Genomic DNA, 25,276 nt, shown 5'->3' with positions numbered 1-25,276 from the left:
TACAGGACAAAGTTACCAAGGGACAGAGACGTAATCCAGATCAGGCCGGGGTCAAAGCACGAGATAGCACAACAGTACCAAAGAATTAGACAGAACAGATAATCAGGACGTAGCAGGAGTCAGAAACCAGAGAAGCAGATACACAGTACAGAATCAAAAGGCGAACTCACAATGGGGGACAGAACCGGGTCAGAACCATAGAAGCAAGCTAGAAGACAGGCACAAGGCACAGGGGTCACCACACTCGGCCAAGGGCAAAAGTATAACTTCCCAGGGCTATAAGAAGCTCTTCCCGAATCAAAGAGACGCCACAATAATTAACCCAAGGTGTTAGGCGTCGGATTCCTGGCACTGCACAGCGGGAATCCAGAGCCAGACATCCTGCGGTCTCCTATTCTTCCTCGACCGCTCCGGGTGTTGCTCAGCAAACACGGCGAGCCAGGCTTGCTGCTCAGACTCGCTCTGACAGCCTGGATGTTGCTGCCACCTCTGGTGCAGCAATGGCAGCGCAACCTGCTTTGCAGGGAACCGCTCCTGAGGCTAAGTCCTCATGCCGTGCTACTGGGCATGCCCGCAACTTGACCTCTCACTGGAGAGCAGGGGTCACATGCTCAGGTCCTGCGTCGGATCTGATTGGTCCTTCCCAAGCTAATGGAAGGTTCCGGAAGCGCATCGCTATAAAAAGCCCGCAGGGCGGCTCGGCGATGTGCTAGTGTAGACTTATCTTGCTATGTGTGTGAATGGTGACGGATGCATGGACTGGTGGCTGACTCATTATGAAACCCCTTCCCTCGGATAATACGATTGGTGACAGAGTGTGTTCTTAGGTCAGCACCAGGTAGTGGCAAGCTATGCCACAGTGCTCCCTCGCCTACACTAGCGTCCGTCGGTGCCCGGTTCTCGGCGCCGATGCTTGTGGCTTTAGTTGCCGCTGCGCTGCATTAACAGCAGCTATTGGTGTTCGCGGCTGCGACGCCACACACTAACTCCTGTGACGATAACAGGGCCAGCGCCTTTGCATATATTTCCTGCAAGCGACTCTGTGTCTGAACAGAGCCGCTCCTAGCGTTCGGGTGACGTTAACCCGGGCGCACTACGTCACCTTCTGGTGCATCTGCCATTACCCAGCAGCGGTCTTTCCAGCTACCGCACGGTGGACCCCGGGCGGCGAACGCACCTCTTATTATTTTATATCTGGTGCGTTCCGCCGACCATAACACCAGGTGTGCAGGTCAAAGCCTGCATTGGGCTCAAGACATTAACCGCTGGCTTGCAGGTCAAAAACCTGCACTAGGACCATGACACATTGTGTCTGCATTAGCTGAGCCCCTGAGGTGCCAGAACAGCAGAACTCCCCCCCACCTAGGTGTTGCCATGTTGGAAACTTCACTGCCAAAGGAATTCATCTAAGGGTTTAGTGAGTATTTTGAACCTTGTGGTGCCTCACAGAATATTATAACATTGAGATGTGGGAATACTGTATGACATTTTAGTGGTAAAAATGTAATTTTTGTATTTGCTGTAAATTTGTCAGGTACATAAGGGTTAATAGGTGAAACTGGACCCCGTAATTTATTGCGCAATTTCTCCCAAATACGGTGATGCTCCATATGTTGTCAGAAATTACTGTTAGACCACACGTCAGGGCTGAGAATGAAGGAGCTCTAGTTGGCGTTTGGAGAACAAAGTGACCCCATTGTAGAAATTGCACCTCTCAAGTAATTCATCTACGGTTGCAGTGACTATTCTGTAACATGCTCGCAAGGATTTTTTTTGGGGGGAAGATTTACAAATCTAACAGTTTGGTGCCCATACATTGTGCCTCCATACAGTGTAGAGCCCCATAGATTTTGCCCAACTTGTGCTTCCAGTGACAGGCACCCAGTAAATTGTTAAGTGCTCTCCCCCCACTACCATAATGCCACACACGTGGTCACTTACTGTGGGTTAGGCACAGTAGGGCTCAGAAGGAGGGGGGCATTTGGATTTGGGAGTGCATAATTCACTGGATTTTATTTGAGAGGTGGGAGCCATGTTGCTTTTCCAGAGTCTTTTTTCTTCTAGCACTAACGTGGGAACAACAATATTTCCAGTGACAGATGATGGACTTGAGTGGGGGCTGGTTTGTGTGGGATAAATTAGGGTTTTTATTGGTAACATTTTCATTAGTAACATTTTGGGGTACAATGAGGCTCGATCTCATTCTTGTGTTCCACCCTGAGCACTTACGTTGGGGTATCTGTGTAAAACTCACAAAAATGTGACTCAGACTAAACCGCCAATGGAACTCTTCACAATTGTGAGGCAGATGTAGACACTTTGGAGTCCATTTTGCATCTGCTCTAGTGGTATTCATCTTTTTAGTTGTTCTCAGATCTGTGATCACCCTCACTTGTGTGCTTAAAAAGACACCCAAAATGATGGGACACTGTCGAAACACAAACCAGTCTAAAGTGACTCCATCTGCCTCATAAGTACTGTAAGTGGTTCCGTCCAAGGTTTTGTCTGAATCATGGTTTTGGGGAATTTACACGGAAATCCCTATGTAAGCGCTCAGCGGAGAGCAAAGGATAAATGTGAACAGAGTCTTATTCCGATTTTTGGGAGGTAGAATGAACAAATAGAAGGTAGTACAAGAATAGTTCTTATTTTTATTTTTGCGCTGTTCATCGAGTGGTATAAGTGATAAGGCCGATTTATTCATTGGGTCGGTGCGATTACAGAGATGCCAGATTTATCTAGTTCTTTTATAGGTTTGGCTGCAATCACACAGTAAAAATGTTTTTTTTTTATAAAAAGTATTTTTTTTCGTCGCCAAAGCGAAGCTGTAACTTTTTTTATTTTTTGCCGAACAGAGCTGTATGATGGCTTATGTTTTGATGAGTTGCAGATTTTTTTGGTGCCATTTTGGGGTGCATAATATTTTTTAATTGCTTTTAATTTAGATTTTTCAAACACAGAATGAACAAAACCCAGCAATTCAATTATTGGTTTTATTCTTTGTGCTTTTCACTGTGCAGTAAAAGTGATACCAGAATTTGTATCTTGCTATTTTTACAGACTAAAAACAATATTTTACAACAATGAATTTGTTTTTGCATTGCCATATTCTCAGAGCTGTAACTATTTTTATTTCAATGAGCCATATTAGGGCATGTTTGTTGCGGGATGGATTGACGCACGTTATTATTTATACCACTGGGTTTTTTTAACATACGACCTTTTGATCGCTTTTAATTCACTTTGTGAGTCAGTATGATAAAGTGACATTTTTGGAATTTTTTTTATTTCTTACAGCATTCGTCATATAGATTAAATAATGTGCCAGTTTTATAGAGCGGGTCGTTCCATATGCGGTGATACCAATGTTCCTTTTTGTTTGTTGATTTTTCGTTTTATCACAAACACTTAACTTTAAGTGGCAAAATTAATTTTAATGCCGTGTGCTCTTTTGTGTGTGTGTGTTTTTTTTTCACTTTTTAGCATTTTATGTAACTTTATTTCACTTTTTATTTAGTTCCACTGTGGGACATGTACAATTTTCAGTTTGATCACTGTTCTCATACACTGCAGTACTCGCTTATAGCTGGATCTCACAGGCCACCGTACCCTGGGATCATCACGTGACCTCAGGATACTATGGTAACCATTGGGACCTGTAATTCTTATTGCAGGGTCCATTGGTTTAAATACAGCTGTTGCAATTGACAGTGGAATTTAAGAGGTTAATCTGCTCCGATCGGCTTCAAAACCGGCCGAGGCCGATACTTCAGGGTGTCAGCTGTCAAATACAGCTGACACCCACAGGAATTGCAGTTGCCCGACAGCGCTATTCCCTTATTCCTCAGCGCCGTTAAAAAGCGGCACTGAGGAATAAAGCCCCTTTATTGACCGCCGTTAAAAGGCGTATCGGTGGTTAATGGCATGTAAAAAAGCATATGGTTTTTGGTTTGGTTTTGCAAAAACATACTTTTTTAATGCTTTTTTTAAAAATTTTCATCATGGGTTTTGATGCATTATTTTGTGATATGAATTGTATCATGGTAACACAAAACCCATGTAATAATTAACAATACCCACCCACAAAACATTAAATAACACTACATACCAGGAGTGGATTAAAATAGGCCATGATGTTTATTAAGAGTAACCATAAAACCAGAAATGTGAGTCCAACGATATTACCATATCCAATGACCGAATCCACCCAGCGAAAACTGTTGGATTATCACACTTAGGGCTCATATCCATCACGGTCCGATTTCAATTCAGAAAAGTCTGATGAGTGTCATAAGTTTTTCATGCGAGTACAATCTGATTTTGACACCTAGCATCCAATTTACATGCTAATGTGATCCAATTGCAATGCGATTTTTACATAGAGAATTGCTCTATATAATTTGCACAAGTTAGATAGATATACATACAGATAGACAGCTTGGGGCAGATGTGTATAGCCTGGGAAGGGGCTAATACCCATGGAGCTTCTCAGGCTATTATCAGCTAACAGCTGTATGCTTAGCCTTTCCTGGCTATTAAAATGGGGGTCTCCCCCACCCTCCCCCCTAAAAAAAAATATGACATAGGGTTTCACTATATTTAACCCCTTCACGACATGCGCCGTACATGTATGGTGCTCCGAGAATCGCAAACCTCAGTATCTGTACAGCGCCGCAATCGCAGGGGCTCACGCTGAGCCCCGCCATGATTGGGTGTGGCTGACACCCTGCAGCAACACTCATGATTACACAATAGTGACAGTGACATCAAGGAGATCGCACATGGAGTGGGTCATTATTATTCATTATTGTAGCACCATTTATTCCATGGCACGTTACATGTGAAAAAGGGGCATACATAGACAAATACAAAAAACATGAGCAATACAAGGCACACACAAGCACAGAAGGAGAGAGGATCCTGCACGCGAGGGCTCACAGTCAATGGGGATGGGTGAGGATACAATAGGAAAGGGTAGAGCTGGTTGTGCGGCAGTTCAGCAGACTGAGTATACAGACTCCTTTAATAAATCTTAATTAAACCATACTTACACCATCGCCCATTCCAGAGATGCCATTGTCCCCTGCAAAGGAGTTAAAATAACAAACAATATTCCTCACCTTTCCGCAGAGAAGATAATCCATTTGTGCCACAATGGGTCTAGCTCTGCTACATCTAGATGGCAGGCTGCATGATGCGACCATACAACCTGCCATCCAGCAGAGACAATGAGCAGCGTGTGCTCAGTGCTTCCCTGTGAACTCCTATTACTGGTCTGACGGCTTGAGAAAGTTCTCCTGCTCGCAGTGTCGTCAGAAAGGTTCATGGAGTGAGTTCACAACCAATGAACTCACTTCACTCACTTCTGATGTCAGCGCGAGCGCCGTGGGAAATTTGATTTTCCTGCTTTTATCTGTACGGTTTATCCCCATTGAATATGTGCTCCATGGACAAAGCTACCAGGTGTGCATCTTGTGAGATATATGCATGCTTTCAACAACCGTTTGAGGGTGAATATTTCTGCGCTCAATGTCAGCAAGTTGCATGTTTGGAAGTCCAGCTAATGGATCTAAGGGCTCATACTCATGTGTGAGAAAAATGAACAAATAAAAGCAGGAAAACACCAAACTTTGATATTGTGTTAAACTATGCACTTACCTGCAGCCCCATACTTAAAGATAATCTGCCACCCCTTTTTTTGAATATGAGCTTCCGGCACCGATATCAGGGGCTTATCTACAGCACTCTGTAATGCTGTAGATAAGCCCCCAGATATAACCAGAAAGATAAGAAAAAAGAGTTAGATTATACTCACTCCGGTGTCCGGTCCAGTCCGATGGGTGTTGCCATCCGGTCCGGCACCTCCCATCTTCATACGATGCTTTCCTCTTCTTTCCTTCCTGTCGTGGCTCCTGTGCAGGCACACTGCTCTGCCCTGTTGAGGGCAGAGCAGAGTCCTGCAGTGCGCAGGCGCCAGGAGAGGTCCGGCGCCTGCGCACTGCCAGGGTCCAGTTGCTGCTGCATGCTGGTGGTGAATGTCCTGCCAGGGTCCGGTTGCTGCAGCATGTCGGTGGTGGTGGTGGTGGAGGAGGTACAAGCAGGAGCAGCACTGTGCATGGTGGTGGCGGTGGACACTGCAGCAGCACTCGGCATGGTGGTGGCGCTGTAGTGGTGTCCGACAGGGCTTGGAATGGTGGTGGACGTGCTGTGATATGCAGCAGAATTCGGTATTGAGGTCAAGCGGGACAGTGTTGGCACAGGTGGAAATGCCACCACTGACTGCTTCAAGTACCGAGTCTGCTGCAGCATTGCAGGCCTGCGTCACATTGAGCTGGAGATCAGGACTAAGGTGTTCCGACATGCCTCATTCAATCTGATTTAAAAAATGATGTGCTGGCCTCTGCAGGTCAGTTTTCAGATGGTCAAGGCTTTGGGTGACATCCTGGGTGATGCCCTTCAGGCTCTGTAATGCCCCGGCCGTTTTCCAAGATTTTGTGAATGATATCTTCTGGGATATGCTTACCACCTCGGTAGTAGTCTATCTGGATGATATTCTCATCTACTCTCCAGATATCGACTCCCACTGGAGAGATGTTTGCAAAGTCTTCGACCTCCTGCGGGCAAACTCCCCCTCTATGCCAAGTTGGAGAAGTGTGTGTTTGAGCAGGAGTCCTTGTCTTTCCTGAAGAGAGAAGGAAGATCCGGCACTGGAGACTTGATAAAATCCACGATAAGTTTTATTCACATAATTTCATGATAAAACCATAAAGGGGAAAACAGACCCCCCACGCCTGACGCGTTTGGAACCTTACACCAGGTTCTTCCTCAGAGACATGAGACTTGTCTTTCCTGGGCTATATCATCTCCGCCCAGGGATTGGCTATGGATCCTGCCAAACTACAGGAGGTGATGGATTGGCAGGAGCCCCATTTTCTCAAAGCGGTGCAGCGCTTTATGGGGCTCATAAATTACTATCGCCAATTCATCCCCCACTTCTCGACTTGGTAGCCCCCTTGGTGGCAAGAAGGGAGCAAATTCCAAGTTGTGGTCGGAACCTGTCTCCAAGGCCTTCTCCTCCATTAAGTCCCATTTTGCTAGCGCTCCCATTCTACATCGCCCCAATATAGATAAACCCTTCATTTTGGAGGTGGATGCCTCTTCCATCGGTGCTGGAACGGTCCTGTTCCAGAAGGACCTGCAAGGTCAGAAGCACCCATGCTTCTTTTTCTCCAAGACCTTCACACCGGCGGAGAGCAATTATTCCTTCGGGGACAGGGAGTTGCTAGCAATGAAGTTGGCCTTCTCGGAGTGGAGACACCTCCTGGAGGGGGCTCGCCACCCTTTCCAGGTGTTCACCGACCACAAGAACTTGGTGTATTTGCAGACAGCCCAGCGGCTAAATTCTTACCAGGTCAGATGGTCCTTGTTCTTCTCCCGGTTCCACTTCACCCTCCATTTTCTCTCTGGAGAGACGAACGTCCGGCCGATGCTCTCTCCCGCTCCGTGGTGTCATCGGATGAGGAGGAGCCTTGGCTAATCATCCCATCTGAGAGCCTGAGGACCATGGACTCTGCACACACTAGCGCCCGATTGTGTCGCCCACTACAGGGTACTATTGTACCACGGTAAGTGGCCGCAACCGCCTGTGCAGCGCCTTACGCAACCTGTGCGCTTATCTGGCCCAACCCTGGGCAATTAGAGGCGTCTGCCTGAGCGGATCTGTGCAGAACTCGCTCCTGTACACATCGGGTGACGCTAACCCGCGTGTGTTCATTTATTATTTACCATATAGCCTCCGCCATTACCGAGCAGCAGTTCTACATCTCTGCACGGTGGAACCCAGACTGCGAACGCACCTTATTGTCATTTTTGTTATTTGGTGCGTTCCGCCAGCCTAACAGAGTGTGTGAGTGTATGAGTGTGTGAGAGTCTGAGTGTGTGTGTGGTGCGATGGTGTTCCGCTGGTGGTACCACGCAAAAGGTTGGTACCAGCAGCAGTTGGGTGTCCCAATATGGCGGTCGGTGAACTTCCTCCACTTGAAATTCTGGGATACGGTGACATCTGGACAGAACAGGAAATGAAAACATTACAAGGCAATTATATAAATAGATAGTTGGAGAAGCTGCCTTTTTTTGTTATATGTGAAAAAAAAAAAATCACTGCTCGTAAAAGCTGACAAATGCTGATGAAAATTGGATGGATCCAAAACACTGATGAACGGTTGTCTGTGTTTGTGCATACGATAAGCGTGACGGTCATCTGAATGAGGCCTTCTACACATCACCAGCCAATCATATAATGCAATTTCTTACCATTAATTCACTTTTCTTTTGTCCAAAGCAGCAGCATCAATGGAAATTATCTCCTCCTGAAATGATATGGCATGTGAAAATAATTAATCAAATGAATTGGTCAGCCTAGAATAAATTAGCCTCATTGTGTACTTTTATCAACAAAAGATCTGATGATGAAAGCAAACAAATGAACATTTCTACCTCTATTAAGTTCCTGTCACACTAAGAGATATCGCTAGCGACGCGTGGAGCCAGGCGGGAGGACGCAGGATCGCCTGTGTGACAGGTAAGTAGCGAACCCCGTCCCCAGCGATGTCGCTGGTGAGATCTTCCTGTGTGGCAGCTCACTAGCGACCACTTAGCTATGCACCAGCGATCCTGACCGCGTCATATCGCTGGTGCATCGCTAAGTGTGACAGTACCTTTAGACTATGTTCACATGTCCAGTAGTTGTCCCTTAGAATGGTCCATAGCAATTTATTGGCAAAAAAGTTATACATTTTTGTCAGTTTCTAAAAAACTGATTTCAGATAGATTAGTTTTTTAAAAAAAAACAAAAAACATTGAGGATGATGGAAAACAGATCTGTTCAATAGCCATCCGTTTTATCTTCATTTCAAACTGATCCAGTAAGCCAAGAACAGATCCTTTTCAAATTAAAATAAAAGGAATGGCTATTTAATAGATCTGTTTTCCATGTACAACTTTTTTTTGCCAACAAATTGCTGCCGGATCCGTTTTAACTAGTGATGAGCGAATGTGCTCAGATAAGGGCTTAATAGAGCATGCTCGTATTCTGAGCATCTTTGGCGCACTCGAAAAATATGTTCCAGTCCTCCCGTGGCTGTTTGACAGCAGCAACACATGCAGGGATTCGCTCATCGCTTGGTCTAATAGAAAACTACTGAACATGTGAACATAGCATTAGAAGGGTTATGGATTGAGCATCTCCTCAATCAGTTCAATACTCAGAAACGACACTATTCCAGCTCTGCCCTGGCCAGTTTCTCCCAGTGCTGCTCTCCCATAGCAAGAAACCAGTTAATCACTTATTACAGCCCTGGGAACAGGTGACTGGGGGGCAGAGCTGTACTAGTCACATCTCTGGCTGTGGTCATTGGCTGGATCTTTATGGTAGTCTTGCAGCCAGGCTCTGATTCTCATGAGTCAGATGATAGGACAACTCCTTCAAAAGGAGAACCTAGTAGTCCAACTGGATCGCCCCATGCCAGGGCTGTGGGGTACTCGGTACCGGGCCCATGGGTTTCAATGGGAGATGTCACGGCAGCTGCGACCCGGTCCGTGGCCCTGGGCGTCCATTGTAAAAGGGAGGATGTTTGAACGTGTGGATGATGATTAAAGTTTATGAGTGAATGATTCGTGACACCACCTGTGGTGTTCGGCAATGAAGATGTTAAGCCGACGCTGCAGACAGATCCTCTGGGACAGATAGTGTGGTGCAGCAATGATGTTGTGGCCCTCCACAGGTAGGGCAGTAGTTCCAGGGCAGTGTAGATGAAGAGATAGGGAGGAGACGTAGATGGTGCAGTGTCAGGCACAGAGATGTAGCAGTGCTCAGAGTGTTGGCGCAGGAATAAGTGGAGGATACCAGGGCATGTAGTTCCAAAGCTTTACTCACAGTCTGTTGTGCATACAGGTGCCCGCATCCGTGCCGTGTTCTCCGGGTCAGGGGCTCAGTCAACCTCCAAGCTAGATGAAGCACTCCGTTCTAACACTCCGCCAACATGTGCCTTTTCTGAACGTCTCCCTTCTTGCGCCTATGGTGAAGTACTCACAGTACTGAGTTACACTGGAGTTCCTCCTTTCTGATGTTCCTATGAACTCTACTTGTACGGCAGACAGCTGTAGCCTGCTTCGGGGACCCCTTGCTACATAGTCCCGGCTCACTCACGTTGCTGTTGTGCCCCCAAGTCTTGAGTGGAAATAAAGTGGTGACAACTTCTATTCCTCCGGTGTCTGCTGCAGGACCATTAGTATCCATACAACCTCGGGGACTGGACCCCGGCCTTGCGCTGTGAACTTGGGAAGGGTTCTGCTCTAACCCAAATCCTTAGTCCTCCTTTCCTCCTTACGTTCCGTACAAATCCTTCTTTCTTATGAAGAATTAGGCTTTCTGAATCTCTCCTTCCTGTGCCAGCAGACCCAGGTCACTGAGGTCTGCTGCAGCACTCCCTTCATCCATCCCTCTCTCTGGGGATCTCCTCTCACAGACTCCTGTGACAGACTGACTAAATCCTAATATCTTCCCACTCTTTTGGTGCAGACTAAGCTCCACCCACCTCCCAGCACTCTTCGTGTTCCAAGCAGGGAGCCACCAAAGGTGCTTTGCTACACTACTATGATGTGTGGGATGCAGGTGTTGGAGTGTGGTTAGGTGTCTCCATCTTACCAGGATGGTGGGTACCACACCTCAGGAGGAGGTGCAGTACCTCTGTGGCGACTGAACCCTCAGGGGCGCCACACAACCCCTTTAAGACTTTGCCCATATCAAGGCAGTCACATCTCCTGTGTTCATTGCAAAAATAAGAAAAATATTGGTAATTTCATCTGCTGGTATGTTGAAGGAAGGCACCTTAAGGGTACCGTTACACTTAGCGATGCCGACAACGATATGGATCGCTGGTGTATCGCTAAGTGGTCACTAGTGAGCTTCCACACAGGCAGATCTCACCAGCGACATAGCAGGGGTCGGGGGTCGCTACTTACAGTACCTGTCAGACGCGGCGATCCTGACGTCCTCCCGCCCGCGTCCACGCGTCGCTTGTCGGCGCCACAGGAAGCCCAGCAGGAAGTGGCCGACGAGAAATGATCCAGGACCTTCTCGCTCGACCAGCGATGAGCCGGTCGGAGGTAAGTATCAGACATAGCGATATCGCTAGCAATATCGCTGCTACGTCACAAAATCGGTGACGTTACAGCGATATTGCTAGCGATATCGCTATGGGTAATGGGGGCTTTAGAATAAGTGCTGATAACATTCCAAGTAGAACATACTGTAGGAAATTAGATAGTCAATGGAAGGCCAGAATTTCACTAACTGTTTAGACAATGGCTATCAGGAAGCAGACCTTGAGAGATAAAGGTTTTATATCACCCATTGAAGTGTCTTAAAGGGAACTTTACAGACCTGATGTAAGAAAGGGTGCAAAGTGCATAAGCGAGGAAGCTGTGGCCAAGCTGCTGCTCCTTCTTGCTCTGGCACTCTACAGACAATATGTGTCCCTATCCCGGTGTGTTGCTGTGTGCGGGGTGCATCACACTTACTTCAGGGCCATAGGCCTCCCTTGACTCCAGGCTCTCCTCTTCTTGGAACCTCATCAGTAATAACTCCAGGGAACACAGATTCCCTAAAAACAGCCAAACTTTTACTTGATAAATGGTAGTTTTTACAAACAGGTATATAGGATAAGGCCCAATGGGTTGTCATTTTTCCAACAGGTACCCGACACAACTTCAGCCCTGGTTCTCGATATGAGCAGAGTATTCCTCTTGCTGTCTTCCCTAGCACTAGGAATACTTCTTTACTTGTAGCAGTATATTTGGATTCCATCTTACTCCGCCTTTGAGAGCTTGAGTCCAATATCTCCGGAGGCTTAACAGTAGGAATGTGCCCCCTGGGCCTGCAATCTATCTTGAGGTTCCCAGTCCGGCCGGGGGCTCGTGGGGAGGGATTCTCTGACAATCCACTGTCCCGAGTATTAGGCCCACATTGTCCCTAGCAGCCCAATGCTTGAAACTGCTGCTGCCACTTCAAAATAATGTTCCCAACTAACTGACATTTCCTGAACCTGACACTAACTCTTATTTCCTCCTCCAAAACTGGGCTGGCCATTACTGTTAACCCTGCCTGGGTTAGACTTCAGCCCAGTGAATGTTACCTTGCTGGCAACATGCACAAATATGAAATACATTCATCTCTCTAGAATGTCAGGGAGCAGACCATAAAACTCCTATAAGGGGAAAAGGTCCAATCCAGGAAATGGGTCCAAAAGACTCTGCAACTGTATCATCCGAAGCGGGGTACTCTTGTTGCTGGGCAGCGTTGGATTCAGGGGGTCACGGGGGTGGCAGCCGTTCCCGGTGCCTGTACTCCGGGGATAGTGAAATGGGGATTAAAAAAATAAAAGAAAAATAAAAGAAATTTGAAAAAGAGTTTGTGACGCCAGTTGGAGTGTTCGACTGTAAGATAGCCGGCACTGCAGATGATCCCTGGGGGGGTAGATGATGATAGCAGTGCAGGTGTTTAACCCCCTCCAACTAGGGCTGGCCCCCAGATATAGTGATGAATGTAAATGGCACAGAGTAGGCAGGAGACAAGGAAAGTCACTTTACCATTTACTGAAGTCCAGATGCAGTTCAGAGGATAAAATACAACTCTCTCACCAGGTTTACAGTCTGCTTTGCACGATGGGAGTTAGCTCTCTCTCTCTGCTGTGGTCCAGTGTAAATTTCCTGCTGTTCTAATCCCTTCAGGGACAAAGGTGTTAGGGACGGCGGAACACACTAAATATTAAATAACAGAAAGTGCGTTTGCCGCCCCGGGGTCCACCGTGCAGAGGTGTTAAACTGCTGCTATTTAATGGCAGATGCACAATATGGCAGTATGGCACACGCGGGTTGAACGTCACCCGGCGTGCGCTGGCGAGCTTTGTTATTATCACAGAGGCGCCTAAGGCATAAACATAAATGCTGAGCCTGTTGACCTCACAGGTCTCAGCGGTGTACACGCACGGTATATTGTCACAGGACTAGGCCCAAGACTCAGGGTCAAAGTCCGTCTAGACCTACCGTGCGTGCGGCGTCGCTACCGCAGACGCCAACAAGTGCTGCTGACTGCAGCGCGGCGACTGACCCAGCTGCAATACGACAATGCCCAAGAGGGAGCACACTGTCGGACGCTAGTTCTGTGAGATGTACACTGTGACCTGTAGTGTGCCACTGACTGACACTGACTCTATGACTAAGTCCCTATCCAAATATGTAGTATCAGAGGGAGGGGATCTTAATGAGTCATTCGCAGGTACATTCATCCATCATCATTCACACAGAAAGCAATAGAGTCTATACTAGCTCAAGGCCGAGCGGCCATGCGACCCTTTTATAGCTGGGACCTTCCGGAAGCTTCCAGATATCTGAGATGGACCAATCAGATCTAGAGAAGGACCTGAGCATGTGAGTCCCGATCTCCAGTGGGAGATAGTCTTGTGTGCATGCACAGTAGAGCGACGGGAGGACTTAGCCTCTGGAGTGGCTTGCTGCAGAGCAGCCTGCGCTGCTATTCCTGGCTCAGAGGTGGAAGCAACAGCCAGACCCACAGAGCTGGTCTGAGCAGGGCGTCTGGAATGCCGGGACTGCTGTGCAGGCTCCTGAACGGTCGGTGGAGAATGGGAGACCGCTGAATGCAAGGCTCTGGATTCCTGCTGTGCAGTTGCAGGAACCCAATGCCTAACAAAAGGTTTCCCAGAGTCTGAAACTTCTAGTACTACCAGTACTCACGGTGTTTTCTGCCCCGGCAACATGCAGCTTGAATCCTATGTGAAGCACGTGCTCGTTCTGGCATAATCCCTCACTTATTCTCGGTTGCTGTACTTTTCCTGGGAGAAGACAATCCACTGATGGTTGTATAAACCACACAGCCTCTCAGCTTACCATCCGACTCTAAAAGCATAGATGGTCTAGGGGCTGAAGCCCTGATCTTCCTCAGCATTGCTCCTGGAGAAAGCACAAGTAACTGCTCCAACAACATTCTCATTTTCTTCACACCATCTTCCTCACAGAACAACTAAAAACTCCTCCCCCTCCCAGTTAGGGTACCTCTCAGTTTCAGGCAAGTAAGGGAGTGGGGTAAAATTGTGTATGCAGTTGTCTCCAGCACAGAAAACATAACTCCCATCATTTACAAAGCACATATAAAATAGTACATATTTGACCATTTTGTGGCGGCAAAGACACAGGACGCCACACAACAATAAGGAAAGTTTGATGTAAAAGTGATTATCTGATGGTATTAAGTTTAAGGATCAGATAAAAACCTCTCCTTGAAGCAGTCCAGAATGTTTTGGACTGTCAGAAATAAAGAGGACATCTGCTTTCTGTTGCACAAGTTATGGAAAGTTCTCTTTAAGGCTAGGACTATATGATAACATGTTGCACGACCAAGTTTCACTTAGTACTGTTACTACATCGCAGCACAATGTACAGTGGGTACAGAAAGTATTCAGACCCCTTTAAATTTTTCACTCTTTGTTCCATTGCAGCCAATTGGTAAATTCAAAAAAGTTCATTTTTTTCTCATTAATGTACACTCTGCACCCCATCTTGACTGAAAAGAAAATCAGAAATGTAGAAAGTTTTGCAAATTTATTAAAAAAGAAAATATGAAATATCACATGGTCATAAGTATTCTGACCCTTTGCTCAGACACTCATATTTAGGTCACATGCTGTCCATTTCCTTGTGATCCTCCTTGAGCTGGTTCTACCCCTTCAATGGAGTCCATCTGAGTTTAATTAAACTGATAGGTGTGTGCCTTTACAAATTAAGTCCTATCTATATAAGACCTCACAGCTCACAGTGCATGTCAGACCAAATGAGAATCATGAGGTCAAATGAACTTGCCAAGGAGCTCAGAGACAGAATTGTGGCAAGGCACAGATCTGGCCAAGGTTACAAAATAATTTCTGCAGTAGTCAAGGTTCCTAAGGGCCCTGTCACACATAGCGATCTCACTAGCGAGATCGCTGCTGAGTCACAAGTTTTGTGACACAACAGCGATCTCACCAGCGAGATCGCTGTGTGTGACAGCGATCAGCGACAAGCCCCCCTGCCGGTATCGCTGATCGCTGTAGGAAACCGCTGGACATTTCTTTTGTCACTGGTCTCCCGCTGGCCAGCACGCATCACTGCGTGTGACAGGCAGGAGACCAGCGATCTGCTGGTAACTAACGTACACATCGGGTATCTAAGGGACGCATATCCTTTGGATACACGATGTGTATGTTAGTTACCAGCTCCCTGCATCAGCGCGCTGGTAACTAACGAACACAGCGATGCCGCGCGCGCGACGTCGCTGGTGCTGTTCGCTGGTGAAGCTGTCTGTGTGACAGCTCACCAGCGATCACATAGCGACTCACCAGCAATCCTGACACGTTGATATCTTTGTCGGGATCGCTGGTGAGTCGCTATGTGTGACTCCAGCTTAAGAGCACAGTGGCCTCCATAATCCTTAAATTAAAGAAGTTTGGGACCATCACAAGTCTTACTAGACCTGGCTGTCCAGCTAAACTGAGCAATTGTGGGAGAAGAGCTTTGGTGGGAGAGGTAAAGAAGAACCCCAAGATCACTGTGATGAGCTCCACAAATGCAGTAGTGAGATGTGAGAAAGTTCCACAAAGTCAACTATCACTGCAGCCCTCCACCAGTCGGGTCTTTATGGCAGAGTGGCCTGACGGAAGCCTCTCCTCAGTGCCAGACATATAAAAGCCCACATAGAGTTTGCTAAAAAAAAATCACATGAAGGACTCCCAGAAATAAGATTCTCTGGTCTGATGAGACAAATATAATACTTTTTGGTGATAATTCTAAGCAGTATGTGTGGAGAAAACCAGGCATTGCTCATCACCTGCCCAATACAATCCCAACAGTGAAGCATGGTGGTGGCAGCATCATGCTACAGGGGTGTTTTTCAGCTGCAGGGACAGGACAATTGGTTACAATTAAAGGAAACATGAATGCGGCTAAGTACAGTGATATCCCGGACGAAAACCTCTTCCAGAGTGCTCTGGACCTCAGACTTGGCCGAAGGTTCACCTTCCAACAAGACAATGACCCTAAGTACACAGCTAACATAACAAAGGAGTGGCTTCAGAACAACTTTGTGACCATTCTTGACTGGCCCAGCCAGAGCCCTGACCTAAACCCAATTGAGCATCTTTGGACCTGGAAATGGCTGTCCACCAATGTTCACCATCCAACCTGACAGAACTGGAGAGGATCTGCAAGGAAGAATGGCAAAGGATCCCCAAATCCAGGTGTGAAAAACGTGTTGCATCATTCCCAAGAAGACTCATGGCTGTATTAGCTCAAAAGGGTGCTTCTACGCAATGCTGAGCAATGGGTCTGAATACTTATGACCATGTGATATTTCAGTTTTTATTTTTTAATAAATTTCCAAAAATTTTTACATTTATGTTTTTTTTCAATCAAGATGGGGTGCAGAGTGTACATTAGTGAGAAAAAAATGAACTTTTTTGAATTTACCAAATGGCTGCAATCAAACAAAGAGTGAAAAATTTAAAGGGGTCTGAATACTTTCTGCACCCACTGTAAATGAATGAGGTAACAGTGTGACTCCTAGGGTACTGCAACAAGCAAGTCACAAAAAGTCCAACTTTATCAATTTTTTGGCTTGTTGCTGTACCTTCAGAATCACAATGCTATCCTATTCACTTCTATTGCATGTGCGATGTAGCAGCACCGGGCGAACTTTGGTGTTGTGGCCAAATTTGCCAAGTATCAATAGCCTACTCCTTAAATAGCTCTCTGTAGTACGGTAACAACTGAAGAAGACTAATGACAAATTCATGCATGTGTTGTACTTATTGGGATCAGAACCCAACACTGCAAACGAAAGTGCTCACTAGTCAGTCATGGATGGGGAACATAGAGAGCCCGATTCATCAGAGAGCCCGATTCATCAAGCCCAGTGTTATTCACACTGGCCTTGATGAGATGTGCTGGAGTCAGTCTCTCCTGATTCATGAATCATATGCCTCTTAATGAATCAGGAGCATCAGATGAAGGGCTCATACTCACTTGCGAGAGACTTGCACGATTCTCGTGAAAACCCGGCACTGCCGCCGGCACTTGGACCGGAGCGTGCGGCTGCATAGAAATACATGTAGCCGCACGCTCTGGTCCCAGTGCCAGCAGCAGTGCCAGGTTTTCATGCGAGAGACTCGCATGAGAATCGTGCAAGTCTCTCGCAAGTGAGTATGAGCCCGAATGCATACACTTTGTGCGCACAGTGAACACAGTCACTCATCATGAATTTGACAAGCGGCAGTCACCATGCTCTGTACCAGCTCTGCTCACTTTGTCAAACTGAGAGAAAATATCAGAAGTTGCAAAATTGTAACACAGACATGAATTGTTGCAAAATTTTGAGTATTTTCATAACTTTTTAAGTGAGCATATTGGCTTAAAGCTTTGATGAATCAACCCAGAGAGCTTTCATTCCAGGACTTCCTGTTGGGCTTACTTTTAAAATATCACCTACATAGATAAAGATATTTTGAGTCATAAACATGCAGCAAAGTAACATTAGGGAGGAAAGCCTGTTAATGCGTAAGAAATGAAAGCCATGGTCTTCATGGACCCACATAGACAGGGTCAGAAGGTAAGCCAGAAGATACTTCCCAACAGATCACCTGGCCTAAGGGTATGTGCACACGTTGTGGATTGGCTTGCAGAATTTTCCGCACAGAATCTGCATCTCTTGGGAGAACGCAGGTAAAAATGCTTGTGGATTTCATGCGGATTTGTTGCAGATTGTCATGCGTTTTTGATGTGTGGATTTGCCTGACTCAATGTATAGTCAATGGGTGCGGAAACGCTGTGTTTCCGCACAAAGAATTGACATGCTGCGGGAAAAAAAACGCAGCGAATCCACATGGATTTTTCTGCAGCATGTACACAGCAATTCTCAAATTCCCATTGACTATCATTGTTACTGTATTACACTGCGGATTTGATGCAATTCCGCGGGTCCAAAAACGCTGCGGAAATGCATCAAAATCCTCAACGTGTGCACACAGCCTTATAGAGAAAAACACAGTGAGGCTGCTTAGTAGCAGGGCTATATAGGGTGACAATTCATTTGTAGTTGGGTCGCCCTCCCAGGGCTGTGGGGTACTCGGTACCAGGCCGGTGTCGGCGGGACGTGTCACAGCGGCGGTGACCCGGACCGTGGCCCTGGGCGCCCAAGTAATAGGAAGATGTGAATAGTGGAATGTAGTTAGATGAATAGTTCGTGACGCCACCTGTGGTGTTCGGCAAGGGAGGTGTTAAGCCGACGCTGCATGCAGATCCGCTGGGACAGATGGTGTGGTGCAGCAAGGATGGTATAGCCCTCCACAGGCAGGGCAGTTGTCCCAGGGCAGTGTAGATGTGGAGAGACTTAGGCCGGAGTCACACTGGCGAGGAATACGGGCGCGTGAGAGGCGCAAAAAACACGCATTACACAAGGACAAATGATTCTCTATGGGGTCCCTCGCACCAGGCGTATTTTTCTCTTCCGTATCCTACGCTCCGTGCCAATCGCAGCATGCTGGGATTGTCAGCGTACTACGCCCGTAGTACGCCAATGCAAGTCAATGGGTGCGCAAAAAATACGGATTACACCCGGAACACACATGTGACCTGCGAGAAATACGCACCCGGTGTCTTTTAGCAAAGCCGGCAATTCAGTGCACTATACAGTAAACTCACCCTGACAGGTTTAATAAAGAAACCAAAGAATAGATATAGACACATAGAATACATTATATATATATATATATATACACGCATTCTATGTGTCTATATCTATTCTTTCATTTCTTTATTAAAACTGTCATAGGGCTCCATTATATGTCCATTTTGCAAGCCTGCGAGAAAATCTCGCCATACGGATGCCATACGGATTACATACGGATGCTGACATGCGCAAAATACGCGACCACACCCTGATTACCGATGACATACGGAGCACTATTTAGGGGTCTGTCATCCGTATTACGCATGTAAAATACTGACCGTATTTTGCGCAGGTTAGTGTGACTCCAGCCTTAGATGGTGTAGTGTCCTGCGCAGGGGATGTAGCAGTGTCAGACGGACGGACGCAGGAAGGAATGGAGGACACCAGGGCATGTAGTTCCAAAGCTTTACTCACAGTCTGTAGTGCCCGCTTCTGTGCCGTGTCCTCCGGGCCAGGGACCCAGTCAACCTCCAGGCAAGATGGAAAGCTCCATTCCACACTCCGCCAACTTATGTGCCTTTCCTGAATGTCTCCTCTATAGCGCCTTTAAGTGGCAAGATCTCCAGTACCCTGTTACACTGGAGTTCCTCCTGACAGATGTTCCCAAGAACTCTACTTGCACGGCAGACAGCTGTAGCCTGCTCCGGGGACTCTCTACTCCTAAGTCCCGGCTCTCTATCTGTATTTCTATTGTGCCCTCAAGTCTTAGATGGGAGTAGTGTATTTACAGCCCACTACTCCACCGGTGTCTGCTGCAGAACCATTAGTGTCCATACAACCTCGGGGACCGGGCCCCGGCCTTGCCCTTAGAACTTCTAGGTTTCTTCCTCTAACCCTCGTCCTCTGTGTTCCCTTTTACTCCTACGTTCCGAACTTGTCCTTTCCCTTCTATGGAAGCTCAGGATTCAGGTCAACGTCCTTCTCCTTCTTTCCTTTCCTTTCCCGTGCCAGCTGGCTCAGGTCACTGAGGCAGCTGCAGCACTCCTTCCTCCATCCCTTCTTCCAGGGATCCCCACTCCTCCCGAGTGGCTTCCTTCCTCACTGACTACCTGTCAGACTGACCCGTCATCCTAAACCATCCCGCTCATATATATATATTCTGAACTCCACCCACCTCCCAGCACGTCTAGTGTTCCAAGCAGGGAACCACTAAAGGTGCTCTGCTTCTCTCTAAGCAAGGAGCCGCAATGTGGTTATGCTGAACTACTCTATTGTGTGGGGTGCGAGTGTTGGAGCGTGGTCAGGAGCCTCCAACTTACCTGGATGGTGGGGCACCACACCTTAGGAGAAGGTGCAGTACCTCTGTGGCGACTGAGCCTCAGGGGCACCACATTATCACCTGTCCTATCTTTCAAGAGGTTAGTCCTCCATTGGTGATGCTGCAGAAAGGTGACAAGGAATATCTGCTTAAAGTTTAATTAACTCTTAAGATGCAATGTCCTTCACCTGCACATAGACACCTCCAAAGTTATACTGCAGATAAAACACCAGAGGAACACCTAAGGGTACTTGCCCATGATCAGGAATTGCTGCGGTTTTGACCCTGCATATTTATGCAGGGTCAAATCCGCAGCGGCCAGATGTTACAGCATAGTGGATGGGATTTCTGGGAATCCCATGTCCACTATACGTGTATTTGCGCCTGCGGATCACCCGCAGACACTGACATGTGGCGTGTCTTTCAGGACCGCAACATGGCAATTTCTCTCTCGCAAGAGAAATTTAATTGACAGAATGTATTGAAGGCAGTAAATCCACATGGTTCACTGAACACATGTGGATTTACCTGCCTTCAATAGGATACAGCATTTTGGATGCAACAAAAATACGCTGCATCGAAAGTGCTGCCACTTCCGGATCGTATGCACGTAGCCTACGGTAAAAAGTGGGAAAAGGGTATATTTACATAAACCACAGTCAATAACGCACACATACCCAAAAAATGTAAAAAAAAATTTGTGATGCCGTTAGTGGATTTTAACAGAAACATTAAAAAAAAAACAATAGCACTAATGCAAACCAATGGCAATTGAATAAAAATGTGAGGAATGTGTTTCATTTTTTATAAAGTTTTGATTTGTTTAGCTTAATATTGATTTTTTCCTTCTTTTACCTGTAGTGTTTGAGATTTTACATGTATTCAAGTGTTTGGAGACATATTTTTAAAGGTGGAAAACCCCATCAACAATTGCATTAAAAAAATGGCTAAATCGCAGGTCAGTCACATTGGCTTTTGACTTGCACTGAAGACTGTGGCAAGTGAGTCATGTGTCATCAAAAACGTTCTCCACATTTGGAAACATGTGACTCTGTGTTGCAGGTGGTTGGATCGCCACACTACAGGAAGTGGTTATATATCAATGCGATATATGTTGCGGTGTAGCCCTAGACTAAGGCTATGTTCCCATGATGAGCTTTTTGGTGAGTTTTTTTATTTTCTGCACCCATTAAGTAAAATAGGTTATTCGCATTTTTCCAAAAATTCACAACATCAAAACTCATTGTGAAAATGTAGCTTTTTAGCTGCTGTAGGAAGATGGACCAGTACCTCTCTTGCGCCAGTTCCAGAACTGTCGGGGCTGTCACCATTGTTGCCGGGGGGAAAGCTTTCTGACCCGGACAGACCTTTGGACTCGACTGTAGGGGGCTTGTCAGGCATAAAATGGACGGCACGCGGAAAGACAGAGAACGCAGGAGGAGAAGGTTCACTCTCCTGTCAGCGACGTGATACCCCATTCCCACGCTGAGTTTCCCCAGCCTATGCGCGCACTGAATGTGAGTAGCCAAAAGCTGTGTTTCCGCTCACCCCTGACACTTCTCACCATCCCACTGATTGCCGCGGGCTCGCAGCCTAAGGCTACTTTCACACTAGCCAAACATCAGGAAAAAATGAGAGTTTTTTTTCCCCCAGAAAAAAAGAATTATTTTTAGAAAAAATACACAACGTTTTGTCACCTATATAGAAGATTTTAATTTATTAAGTACAAACAAATTTCTTAAAAGACAAAACACATAATTACAAAAATTACACATATAAAAGGCAGTTAGTGGTGCAACCGTAGCGGTGACATGGAAACATATGTAAATGCCTAGATACTAGAAACTCCCATATATATAACAATGGCCACATTGTAATCGCCAGTAAGTATCATCTCTAAAGCATTTAGGTAAACATAGGTAACAGAAAAAGTGCAAATAGCGATTCATTTATGTAAAGAGGAACAGTCCCAATATCGTCCTACAAGCAGCATTAACAATGGCGGTCATCTACATAAGTAAACCTCGGGAGTTTCCTCACCCATATTAAGAAACTGTTACCACGTCACACAGGAACACCCCGACGCGCGTTTCGCACCTCGCTTCCTCGGGGGACGATGTACTCCCACACGAGATCATTCGCTTTAAATAGGCCCACATATGTAAGCAGGATCCAATCGCTCTGCATGAGCTAAGCGCATGGAGGCGGGGAGTCCGGCACCGCTACATCACTTCTGGTGTCGGGCGTGCCATGTCCCAGGAGAAACTGCTCCACTGACGTCAGTGGAACATGGCGCGTCATATCGACACCTTCCGTGATGAGGGTAACCTAGGAAACATCGTCAACGTGCGCACATACAGAGCGGCAATATTAAGAAACCAGGCAATAATGGTACATCAAATATAATGCCATACATGAGATATAACAAGGATCATGTTTAAATAAGATCAAATGCATATGTAAAACATGGACACAAATATAAATCACATTGTATAACATCTTTAACACTGCATTATACAGCATCAATGTATATTCTCATTACATGACAATGACAAAATATAATGCCCCACAATGCGCCCATACAAAAGCAACATAAATTAAACAATGAAGTCACATAAATATATAAAGAAGGAACATATTGACCAAGAAAAAAGGTATATTAACATGTATATTACATAAAAATACACATATAATAATAACAAAATAACCAAAGACCAAAAAAATAATAAAAAATAAAAAGAAAAAAGAAAAAGTTTTTTTTTTACAAAGAGACATGTAAGGGCGCATATATGGCAAAAATGCCTGCAGGCATAGACAGAATATGAAGATAATTCCGATCCAGAAAATAGGAGGCCCATTCAAACGAACAAATCATCAGCTGCGATACTAAAATATAAAACACAAAATAATTTTTTAATTAAAAACAAGAAAGATAAAAAGACTCCAAAGACGAATAGTGACTAATGAGATGCAAGGCCAAAAAGAATATCAGAACAACAAACACACACACATTAAGCATGTGTATATGTATGCACCTACATTATATATAGATACTTGTCAAACAAAGGTAAGAGAAAAAGCACAAATAAACAAAAATGAACAAAGAATAAAAAATAATAATAATTGTATCACAAAAAAGATGAGAAACTAATTTTCTCATTTAATCCAGATGGTGTCATTGTGCCCAATCTCACAATCCATTTACATTCAAGTTGGGATAATTTACGTTTTAAGTTACCCCCCCTAATCCCTCCATGGATACGATCAATCCCTCGTACCTTAAGTAGGTCAGGGTTAGATGCATGTTTTAACCTGAAGTGGCGTGGAATAGTCTTCAATGAGGCTATGTCTTCAACAGTTGGAGCTGCCATAATGTCCCTTACATGTTCTCTCACACGTACTCGCAGCTCGCGAGATGTTAAGCCCACATATATTAACCTGCACGGGCAAGTTGCATAATATACAACAAAATCACTCGTGCAGGAAATATATTCATGAATTTTGTAAATCTGTGTTCCATCCGAGGAGCAAAATGTAAAAGCCCTCTCGATGTCTCCTGTCAGCGACGTGATACCCCAGTCCCGCTCTGAGTTTCCCAGCCTATGCGCGCACTGACTGTGAGTAGCCAAGAGCTGTGTTTCCGCTCACGCCTGATACCGGTAATCCTCTTCTCACCATCCCACTGATTGCCGCGGGCTCGCAGCCTAAGGCTATTTTCACACTAGCGTCGGCCGACGTACGTCGCAATGCGCCGTTTTGGAGAAAAAACACATCCTGCAAAGTTGCCCGCAGGATGCGTTTTTTCTCCATAGACTTGCATTAGCGACGCAGTGCGACGGATGCGTCGTGTTTTGGCGGCTGCGACGCACAAAAAGTTACATGTAACTTTTTTCTGCGTCGTGTCCGCCCCCTCCTCCCTGGACATTACAATGGGGAAGCGGATGCGTTGAAAAACTGCATCCGCTGCCCCCGTTGTGCAAATCTTTCACAACGTGCGTCGATACGTCGGCCCGACGCATTGCGACGGGCCCGTACCGACGCAAGTGTGAAAGTAGCCTAAGACTGACCTGGTGTTTCACACAGAGCCGGGCAGTTTCACCCTTGCTGCCACCGATGTACTGAGCCATGCTTTGGTGATCTCACAGACTGTGACACCTCACGTTCATCAACCCGGGAACACAGGACCATGCTTAGGAAAGCCAGGATACACCGCCTTCATAGTGAGCCAGTTCCTCGGCTATCTCCAGGATCATGGCAGAGACTTCACACGTCACTTATGTGGACGCCGCCGTGGGATTACAAGCCTTCACAGCCAGGATACCAGCAGACTGATAAGTTTACCTGTTTCATGAATCATTGTTCTTATTCAGATATAATATTCACATTTACTCTCTATTAACCAATTCCTCCCTGCGTGGAGTATTTCCTGTAATAAACCCATTAACTCTTGTTCTGCCTCCTGCTCGTCACTGCATCCTCCGTTTCCTGCTATCTCACACTGCATTCACACGTTCAGTATTTGATATTTTACCTCAGAGTTTGTAAGCAAATACCAGGAGGGGAACAATCAGAGTATAATAGAAACACATCACCACTTCTGGATTTATCACCCACACCTGGTTTTGGCTGACAAATAGTGAGGTAAAAAACGGACCAAATACTGAAGGTGTGAACGTGATCTCATGATGTCTTAACACAGGTGCAGGAGCTAGAAAATCTTCACATTGATCAGTGGAATTAGCTAAGCTTCATGATGGGGCTCAGGTGTGACTTCACTAAGGCTATGAGTAATATGAATTGATCTTCCCATAGTGAATCCATAGGATATAGTCAGATACTGGTAGAGATGTGGTAAAATATGTGATGGAGAGCCGCGTGTGGTTTATATACCGTGAAACGCCTTGAAAATATGGCAAAACTGAGGGCAGTTTCTCAGATGCGATATTACAGTACCAGTGCTGTGAATGAGATGTTATGAAATTTCATCCACCTGCTGCAGAAAAGAGCTGAAACTGACTGACACAGCGAATTGGACAACCCCATCCTGTCAGTTTAAGCTGCGGATATTTATTACATATCTTAGCGCATGTATAGCTGCTGCCGAGACGATGTTGAATTTGCTCTGCAAAGTTTTCCTGGAAATACTTCCATGTGGATGTACTCCTAGAGTATGAAGCAGGGCCAGT

The 25,276-nt window shown here is 46.0% G+C and overlaps 1 long non-coding RNA gene across 1 annotated transcript; it reads right to left on the bottom strand.

Moving 5' to 3' along the window:
• Window positions 1-21,780: 21,780 nt before the first annotated feature.
• Window positions 21,781-24,587, bottom strand: LOC141089436 (uncharacterized). Its single transcript, XR_012232285.1, has 2 exons — window positions 24,158-24,587; window positions 21,781-22,976 (listed from the first exon to the last, which is right to left on the bottom strand). It is a non-coding gene; the product is annotated as an uncharacterized lncRNA (long non-coding RNA).
• Window positions 24,588-25,276: the final 689 nt, after the last annotated feature.

The sequence above is a fragment of the Dendrobates tinctorius genome, unplaced genomic scaffold, assembly GCF_039654945.1.
Source record: "Dendrobates tinctorius isolate UK_male_01 unplaced genomic scaffold, ASM3965494v1 ptg000046l, whole genome shotgun sequence".
In the NCBI taxonomy this organism is placed as follows: Eukaryota; Metazoa; Chordata; class Amphibia; order Anura; family Dendrobatidae; genus Dendrobates; species Dendrobates tinctorius.
The sequence above is the reverse complement of the archived record's forward strand: the minus strand, read 5'-3'. Positions and strand labels throughout refer to the sequence as shown.